An 11,462-nucleotide genomic window follows, 5' to 3' on the forward strand; every position below is an offset into this window, starting at 1 on the left:
TTCCACCTGGACAAAAGGAACACCTATGTGAGAATGCTATTCATTGATTACAGCTCAGCGTTCAACACCATAGTGCCCTCAAAGCTCATCACTAAGCTCATCACTAAGCTAAGGACCCTGGGACTAAACACATCCCTCTGCAACTGGATCCAGGACATCCTGACGGGTTGCCCCCAGGTAGAAAAGGTAAGTAACAACACATTCGCCACGCTGATCCTCAACACAGGGGCCCCTCAAGGATGCGTGCTCAGCCCCCTCCTTTACTCCCTGTTCACTCCAACACCATAATTAAAATTGCAGATGACACAACAGTGGTAGGCCTGATCACCGACAACGACGAGACAGCCTATAGGGAGGAGGTCCGAGACCTGGCCGTGTGGTGCCAGGACAACAACCTCTCCCTCAACGTGATCAAGACAAAGGAGATGATTGTGGACTACAGGAAAAGGAGGGCCGGACAGGTCACCATTCACATCGATGGGGCTATAGTGGAGCAGGTTGAGAGCTGTTCCTTGGTGTTCCTTGGTGTTCCTTGGTGTCCACATCACCAACAAATGATCATGGTCCAAACACACCAAGACAGCCGTGAAAAGGGCACAACAAAGCCTATTCCCCACCCGGAGACTGAAAGGATTTGTCCTGGGTCCTCAGATCCTCAAAAAGTTCTACAGCTGCACCATTGAGAGCATCCTGACTGGTATGGCAACTGCTCAGCCTCCAACCGCAAGGCACTACAGAGGGTAGTCAAAGACTCCAGACACCCCAGTTATAGATCTTCTCTCATCTACCACATGGCAAGTGGTACTGGAGTGCCAACTCTAGGTCCAAAAGGCTTCTTCACAGCTTCTACCCCCAAGCCATAAGACTCCTGAACACCTAATCAAATGGCTACACAGACTATTTGCATTGCCCCCCCCCCTTTTTACGCTGATGCTACACTCTGTTATTATCTATGCATAGTTACTTTAATAACTCTACCTACATGTACATATTACCTCAACTAACCGGTGTCCCCGCACATTGGCCAGGTTGCAGTTGCAAATGAGAACTTGTTCTCAACTAGCCTACCTGGTTAAATAAAGGTGAAATAAAATACATTTAAAAAAATAAACATTGACTCTGTACCGGTACCCCCTGTATAAAGCCTCGCTACAGTTATTTTACTAGTGATCTTTAATTATTTGTTACTTTCATTTTTCATATTTTAATTAACACTTATTTTTCTTAACTGCATTGTCTTAAGGATCCGCCCCTTTTTTACATTTTTGCCTGAAATGACATACCCAAATCTAACTGCCTGTAGCGCAGGACCTGAAGCGCTTGTGGAAAAGTGAAATGAATGTAGGAGAATATAACACATTAGATCTGGTAAAAGAGAATACAAAGAAAAAACATATGTTTAAAAAATAATAACTGTATTTGAAATGCAAGAGAAAGGCCATAATGAATTATTCCAGCCCATGCACAATTTAGACTGGCCACTAGATGGCAGCAGTGTATGTGCAAAGTGTTAGACTGATCCAATGAACTATTGTATATCTATTCAAAATGTTGTATCAAGACTACCCAAATGTGCCTAATTGGTTTACTCTTACATTTTCAAGTTCATAACTGTGCACTCTCCTCAAACAATAGCAAGGTATTATTTCACTGTAATAGCAACTGTAAATTGGACAGTGCAGTTAGATTAACAAGAATGTAAGCTTTCTGCCCATATCAGATATGTCTCTGTCCTGGGATTTTTTTTTGTTTCTTACATCCTCATGCTAATCACATTAGCGTACGTTAGCTCCCAAGGACGGGACACCGGTCCTGTAGAGGTTTTAAGGGGTTGTAAGTAAGCATTTCACTATAAGGTCTACACTTGTACTTGGCACATGTGACAAATCAAATTTGATGTGACCCTAGATCGGCTAGATGCAGGCAAGAGTGGGCAAGGCGGTATTGAATGTGTCACTGACTGTCACTTTGATTACTCAAAATTATATTTTTTATTTAACCAGGCATATCAGTTAATAGCAAATTCTTATTTACAATGACACCCTACCCCGGCAAACCCAGACGACGCTGGACCAATTGTGCGCCGCCCTATGGGACAACCAATCACGGCCTTATGTGATACAGCCTGGATTCGAACCAGGGACTGTAGTGATGCTTCTTGCACTGAGATGCAGTGCCTTAGACCACTGCTGCGCAACTCATGGAGCCCTCTTGATCTGCGCATCTACTTTGTAAACTTTCATTCATAAGCCAGGTTGTAGCAACCTCATGATGGGTATAGGGAAAATTTGAGTATCATGTCGTAGCCGAAACCTATGGATGTTACATAGAGTTGGGTGAATGGAATATGAATGACAGTAACCTAAACCTGATGTTACATAGAGTTGGGTGAATGGAATATGAATGACAGTAACCTAAACCTATCACTGTTACATAGAGCTGGGTGAATGGAATATGAATGACAGTAACCTAAACCTGATGTTACATAGAGCTGGGTGAATGGAATATGAATGACAGTAACCTAAACCTATCACTGTTACATAGAGCTGGGTGAATGGAATATGAATGACAGTAACCTAAACCTATCACTGTTACATTGAACTGGGTGAATGGAATATGAATGACAGTAACCTAAACCTATCACTGTTACATTGAACTGGGTGAATGGAATATGAATGACAGTAACCTAAACCTATCACTGTTACATAGAGCTGGGTGAATGACAGTAACCTAAACCTATCACTGTTACATAGAGCTGGGTGAATGACAGTAACCTAAACCTATCACTGTTACATTGAACTGGGTGAATGGAATATGAATGACAGTAACCTAAACCTATCACTGTTACATAGAGCTGGGTGAATGACAGTAACCTAAACCTATCACTGTTACATAGAGCTGGGTGAATGACAGTAACCTAAACCTATCACTGTTACATAGAGTTGGGTGAATGGAATATGAATGACAGTAACCTAAACCTGATGTTACATAGAGTTGGGTGAATGGAATATGAATGACAGTAACCTAAACCTATCACTGTTACATAGAGCTGGGTGAATGACAGTAACCTAAACCTATCACTGTTACATAGAGCTGGGTGAATGACAGTAACCTAAACCTGTCACTGTTACATAGAGCTGGGTGAATGACAGTAACCTAAACCTATCACTGTTACATAGAGCTGGGTGAATGACAGTAACCTAAACCTATCACTGTTACATAGAGCTGGGTGAATGACAGTAACCTAAACCTATCACTGTTACATAGAGCTGGGTGAATGACAGTAACCTAAACCTATCACTGTTACATAGAGCTGGGTGAATGACAGTAACCTAAACCTATCGCTGTTACATTGAACTGGGTGAATGGAATATGAATGACAGTAACCTAAACCTATCACTGTTACATTGAGCTGGGTGAATGACAGTAACCTAAACCTATCACTGTTACATAGAGCTGGGTGAATGACAGTAACCTAAACCTATCACTGTTACATAGAGCTGGGTGAATGACAGTAACCTAAACCTATCACTGTTACATTGAACTGGGTGAATGGAATATGAATGACAGTAACCTAAACCTACCACTGTTACATTGAACTGGGTGAATGGAATATGAATGACAGTAACCTAAACCTATCACTGTTACATAGAGCTGGGTGAATGGAATATGAACGACAGTAACCTAAACCTATCACTGTTACATAGAGCTGGGTGAATGGAATATGAACGACAGTAACCTAAACCTATCACTGTTACATAGAGCTGGGTGAATGGAATATGAATGACAGTAACCTAAACCTATCACTGTTACATAGAGCTGGGTGAATGACAGTAACCTAAACCTATCACTGTTACATAGAGCTGGGTGAATGGAATATGAATGACAGTAACCTAAACCTATCACTGTTACATAGAGTTGGGTGAATGGAATATGAATGACAGTAGCCTAAACCTGATGTTACATAGAGTTGGGTGAATGGAATATGAATGACAGTAACCTAAACCTGATGTTACATAGAGTTGGGTGAATGGAATATGAATGACAGTAACCTAAACCTGATGTTACATAGAACTGGGTGAATGGAATATGAATGACAGTAACCTAAACCTGATGTTACATAGAGTTGGGTGAATGGAATATGAATGACAGTAACCTAAACCTGATGTTACATAGAACTGGGTGAATGGAATATGAATGACAGTAACCTAAACCTGATGTTACATAGAGTTGGGTGAATGGAATATGAATGACAGTAACCTAAACCTATCACTGTTACATAGAGCTGGGTGAATGGAATATGAATGACAGTAACCTAAACCTATCACTATCATGTCGTAGCCGAAACCTATGGATGTTACATAGAGTTGGGTGAATGGAATATGAATGACAGTAACCTAAACCTGATGTTACATAGAGTTGGGTGAATGGAATATGAACGACAGTAACCTAAACCTGATGTTACATAGAGCTGGGTGAATGGAATATGAATGACAGTAACCTAAACCTGATGTTACATAGAGCTGGGTGAATGGAATATGAATGACAGTAACCTAAACCTATCACTGTTACATAGAGCTGGGTGAATGGAATATGAATGACAGTAACCTAAACCTATCACTGTTACATTGAACTGGGTGAATGGAATATGAATGACAGTAACCTAAACCTATCACTGTTACATTGAACTGGGTGAATGGAATATGAATGACAGTAACCTAAACCTATCACTGTTACATAGAGCTGGGTGAATGACAGTAACCTAAACCTATCACTGTTACATAGAGCTGGGTGAATGACAGTAACCTAAACCTATCACTGTTACATAGAGCTGGGTGAATGACAGTAACCTAAACCTATCACTGTTACATAGAGCTGGGTGAATGACAGTAACCTAAACCTATGCTGTTACATTGAACTGGGTGAATGGAATATGAATGACAGTAACCTAAACCTATCACTGTTACATTGAGCTGGGTGAATGACAGTAACCTAAACCTATCACTGTTACATAGAGCTGGGTGAATGACAGTAACCTAAACCTATCACTGTTACATAGAGCTGGGTGAATGACAGTAACCTAAACCTATCACTGTTACATGAACTGGGTGAATGGAATATGAATGACAGTAACCTAAACCTACCACTGTTACATTGAACTGGGTGAATGGAATATGAATGACAGTAACCTAAACCTATCACTGTTACATAGAGCTGGGTGAATGGAATGACAGTAACCTAAACCTATCACTGTTACATAGAGCTGGTGAATGAATGACAGTAACCTAAACCTATCACTGTTACATAGAGCTGAATGGAATATGAATGACAGTAACCTAAACCTATCACTGTTACATAGAGCTGGGTGAATGACAGTAACCTAAACCTATCACTGTTACATAGAGCTGGGAATGGAAATGACAGTAACCTAAACCTATCACTGTTACATAGAGCTGAATGGAATATGAATGACAGTAACCTAAACCTGATGTTACATAGAACTGGGTGAATGGAATATGAATGACAGTAACCTAAACCTGATGTTACATAGAACTGGGTGAATGGAATATGAATGACAGTAACCTAAACCTATCACTGGGTGAATGGAATATGAATGACAGTAACCTAAACCTATCACTGTTACATAGAGCTGGGTGAATGACAGTAACCTAAACCTATCACTGTTACATAGAGCTGGGTGAATGGAATATGAATGACAGTAACCTAAACCTATCACTGTTACATAGAGCTGGGTGAATGGAATATGAATGACAGTAACCTAAACCTATCACTGTTACATAGAGCTGGGTGAATGGAATATGAATGACAGTAACCTAAACCTATCACTGTTACATAGAGCTGGGTGAATGACAGTAACCTAAACCTATCACTGTTACATAGAGCTGGGTGAATGACAGTAACCTAAACCTATCACTGTTACATAGAACTGGGTGAATGGAATATGAATGACAGTAACCTAAACCTATCACTGTTACATAGAGCTGGGTGAATGACAGTAACCTAAACCTATCACTGTTACATAGAGCAGTGAAACAGTAAACCTATCACTGTTACATAGAGTTGGGTGAATGGAATATGAATGACAGTAACCTAAACCTGATGTTACATAGAGTTGGGTGAATGGAATATGAACGACAGTAACCTAAACCTATCACTGTTACATAGAGCTGGGTGAATGACAGTAACCTAAACCTATCACTGTTACATAGAGCTGGGTGAATGACAGTAACCTAAACCTATCACTGTTACATAGAGCTGGGTGAATGACAGTAACCTAAACCTATCACTGTTACATAGAGCTGGGTGAATGACAGTAACCTAAACCTATCACTGTTACATAGAGCTGGGTGAATGACAGTAACCTAAACCTATCACTGTTACATAGAGCTGGGTGAATGACAGTAACCTAAACCTATCACTGTTACATAGAGCTGGGTGAATGACAGTAACCTAAACCTATCACTGTTACATTGAACTGGGTGAATGGAATATGAATGACAGTAACCTAAACCTATCACTGTTACATTGAGCTGGGTGAATGACAGTAACCTAAACCTATCACTGTTACATAGAGCTGGGTGAATGACAGTAACCTAAACCTATCACTGTTACATAGAGCTGGGTGAATGACAGTAACCTAAACCTATCACTGTTACATTGAACTGGGTGAATGGAATATGAATGACAGTAACCTAAACCTATCACTGTTACATTGAACTGGGTGAATGGAATATGAATGACAGTAACCTAAACCTATCACTGTTACATAGAGCTGGGTGAATGGAATATGAATGACAGTAACCTAAACCTATCACTGTTACATAGAGCTGGGTGAATGGAATATGAATGACAGTAACCTAAACCTATCACTGTTACATAGAGCTGGGTGAATGGAATATGAATGACAGTAACCTAAACCTATCACTGTTACATAGAGCTGGGTGAATGACAGTAACCTAAACCTATCACTGTTACATAGAGCTGGGTGAATGGAATATGAACGACAGTAACCTAAACCTATCACTGTTACATAGAGCTGGGTGAATGGAATATGAACGACAGTAACCTAAACCTGATGTTACATAGAGCTGGGTGAATGGAATATGAATGACAGTAACCTAAACCTGATGTTACATAGAGTTGGGTGAATGGAATATGAATGACAGTAACCTAAACCTGATGTTACATAGAACTGGGTGAATGGAATATGAATGACAGTAACCTAAACCTGATGTTACATAGAGTTGGGTGAATGGAATATGAATGACAGTAACCTAAACCTGATGTTACATAGAACTGGGTGAATGGAATATGAATGACAGTAACCTAAACCTGATGTTACATAGAGTTGGGTGAATGGAATATGAATGACAGTAACCTAAACCTATCACTGTTACATAGAGCTGGGTGAATGGAATATGAATGACAGTAACCTAAACCTATCACTATCATGTCGTAGCCGAAACCTATGGATGTTACATAGAGTTGGGTGAATGGAATATGAATGACAGTAACCTAAACCTGATGTTACATAGAGCTGGGTGAATGGAATATGAACGACAGTAACCTAAACCTGATGTTACATAGAGCTGGGTGAATGGAATATGAACGACAGTAACCTAAACCTGATGTTACATAGAGCTGGGTGAATGGAATATGAACGACAGTAACCTAAACCTATCACTGTTACATAGAGCTGGGTGAATGGAATATGAATGACAGTAACCTAAACCTATCACTGTTACATAGAGCTGGGTGAATGGAATATGAATGACAGTAACCTAAACCTATCACTGTTACATTGAACTGGGTGAATGGAATATGAATGACAGTAACCTAAACCTATCACTGTTACATAGAGCTGGGTGAATGGAATATGAATGACAGTAACCTAAACCTATCACTGTTACATAGAGCTGGGTGAATGACAGTAACCTAAACCTATCACTGTTACATAGAGCTGGGTGAATGACAGTAACCTAAACCTATCACTGTTACATAGAGCTGGGTGAATGACAGTAACCTAAACCTATCGCTGTTACATTGAACTGGGTGAATGGAATATGAATGACAGTAACCTAAACCTATCACTGTTACATTGAGCTGGGTGAATGACAGTAACCTAAACCTATCACTGTTACATAGAGCTGGGTGAATGACAGTAACCTAAACCTATCACTGTTACATAGAGCTGGGTGAATGACAGTAACCTAAACCTATCACTGTTACATTGAACTGGGTGAATGGAATATGAATGACAGTAACCTAAACCTACCACTGTTACATAGAGCTGGGTGAATGGAATATGAACGACAGTAACCTAAACCTATCACTGTTACATAGAGCTGGGTGAATGGAATATGAACGACAGTAACCTAAACCTATCACTGTTACATAGAGCTGGGTGAATGGAATATGAACGACAGTAACCTAAACCTATCACTGTTACATAGAGCTGGGTGAATGGAATATGAACGACAGTAACCTAAACCTATCACTGTTACATAGAGCTGGGTGAATGACAGTAACCTAAACCTATCACTGTTACATAGAGCTGGGTGAATGGAATATGAACGACAGTAACCTAAACCTATCACTGTTACATAGAGTTGGGTGAATGGAATATGAATGACAGTAGCCTAAACCTGATGTTACATAGAGTTGGGTGAATGGAATATGAATGACAGTAACCTAAACCTGATGTTACATAGAGTTGGGTGAATGGAATATGAATGACAGTAACCTAAACCTGATGTTACATAGAACTGGGTGAATGGAATATGAATGACAGTAACCTAAACCTGATGTTACATAGAGTTGGGTGAATGGAATATGAATGACAGTAACCTAAACCTGATGTTACATAGAGCTGGGTGAATGGAATATGAACGACAGTAACCTAAACCTGATGTTACATAGAGCTGGGTGAATGGAATATGAATGACAGTAACCTAAACCTATCACTGTTACATAGAGCTGGGTGAATGGAATATGAATGACAGTAACCTAAACCTATCACTGTTACATAGAGCTGGGTGAATGGAATATGAATGACAGTAACCTAAACCTATCACTGTTACATAGAGCTGGGTGAATGGAATATGAATGACAGTAACCTAAACCTATCACTGTTACATAGAGCTGGGTGAATGACAGTAACCTAAACCTATCACTGTTACATAGAGCTCGGTGAATGACAGTAACCTAAACCTATCACTGTTACATTGAACTGGGTGAATGGAATATGAATGACAGTAACCTAAACCTATCACTGTTACATAGAGCTGGGTGAATGACAGTAACCTAAACCTATCACTGTTAAATAGAGCTGGGTGAATGACAGTAACCTAAACCTATCACTGTTACATAGAGTTGGGTGAATGGAAATGAATGACAGTAACCTAAACCTGATGTTACATAGAGTTGGGTGAATGACAGTAACCTAAACCTATCACTGTTACATTGAACTGGGTGAATGGAATATGAATGACAGTAACCTAAACCTACCACTGTTACATAGAGCTGGGTGAATGGAATATGAACGACAGTAACCTAAACCTATCACTGTTACATAGAGCTGGGTGAATGGAATATGAACGACAGTAACCTAAACCTATCACTGTTACATAGAGCTGGGTGAATGGAATATGAACGACAGTAACCTAAACCTATCACTGTTACATAGAGCTGGGTGAATGGAATATGAACGACAGTAACCTAAACCTATGGATGTTACATAGAGCTGGGTGAATGACAGTAACCTAAACCTATCACTGTTACATAGAGTTGGGTGAATGGAATATGAACGACAGTAACCTAAACCTATCACTGTTACATAGAGTTGGGTGAATGGAATATGAATGACAGTAGCCTAAACCTGATGTTACATAGAGTTGGGTGAATGGAATATGAATGACAGTAACCTAAACCTATCACTGTTACATAGAGCTGGGTGAATGACAGTAACCTAAACCTATCACTGTTACATAGAGCTGGGTGAATGACAGTAACCTAAACCTATCACTGTTACATAGAGCTGGGTGAATGACAGTAACCTAAACCTGTCACTGTTACATAGAGCTGGGTGAATGACAGTAACCTAAACCTATCACTGTTACATAGAGCTGGGTGAATGACAGTAACCTAAACCTGTCACTGTTACATAGAGCTGGGTGAATGACAGTAACCTAAACCTATCACTGTTACATAGAGCTGGGTGAATGACAGTAACCTAAACCTGTCACTGTTACATAGAGCTGGGTGAATGACAGTAACCTAAACCTGATGTTACATTGAACTGGGTGAATGACAGTAACCTAAACCTGATGTTACATAGAGCTGGGTGAATGGAATATGAACGACAGTAACCTAAACCTGATGTTACATAGAGCTGGGTGAATGACAGTAACCTAAACCTATGGATGTTACATAGAGTTGGGTGAATGGAATATGAATGACAGTAGCCTAAACCTGATGTTACATAGAGTTGGGTGAATGGAATATGAATGACAGTAACCTAAACCTGTCACTGTTACATAGAGTTGGGTGAATGGAATATGAATGACAGTAACCTAAACCTATCACTGTTACATAGAGCTGGGTGAATGACAGTAACCTAAACCTATCACTGTTACATAGAGCTGGGTGAATGGAATATGAACGACAGTAACCTAAACCTGATGTTACATAGAGCTGGGTGAATGGAATATGAACGACAGTAACCTAAACCTATCACTGTTACATAGAGCTGGGTGAATGACAGTAACCTAAACCTATCACTGTTACATAGAGCTGGGTGAATGGAATATGAATGACAGTAACCTAAACCTATCACTGTTACATAGAGCTGGGTGAATGGAATATGAACGACAGTAACCTAAACCTATCACTGTTACATAGAGCTGGGTGAATGGAATATGAATGACAGTAACCTAAACCTATCACTGTTACATAGAGCTGGGTGAATGGAATATGAATGACAGTAACCTAAACCTATCACTGTTACATAGAGCTGGGTGAATGGAATATGAATGACAGTAACCTAAACCTGATGTTACATAGAGCTGGGTGAATGGAATATGAACGACAGTAACCTAAACCTATCACTGTTACATAGAGCTGGGTGAATGGAATATGAATGACAGTAACCTAAACCTGATGTTACATAGAGCTGGGTGAATGGAATATGAACGACAGTAACCTAAACCTGATGTTACATAGAGCTGGGTGAATGGAATATGAACGACAGTAACCTAAACCTGATGTTACATAGAGCTGGGTGAATGGAATATGAACGACAGTAACCTAAACCTGATGTTACATAGAGCTGGGTGAATGGAATATGAACGACAGTAACCTAAACCTGATGTTACATAGAGCTGGGTGAATGGAATATGAACGACAGTAACCTAAACCTGATGTTACATAGAGCTGGGTGAATG

Source organism: Oncorhynchus tshawytscha, unplaced genomic scaffold (assembly GCF_018296145.1).
Source record: "Oncorhynchus tshawytscha isolate Ot180627B unplaced genomic scaffold, Otsh_v2.0 Un_contig_7074_pilon_pilon, whole genome shotgun sequence".
Taxonomy (NCBI): Eukaryota; Metazoa; Chordata; class Actinopteri; order Salmoniformes; family Salmonidae; genus Oncorhynchus; species Oncorhynchus tshawytscha.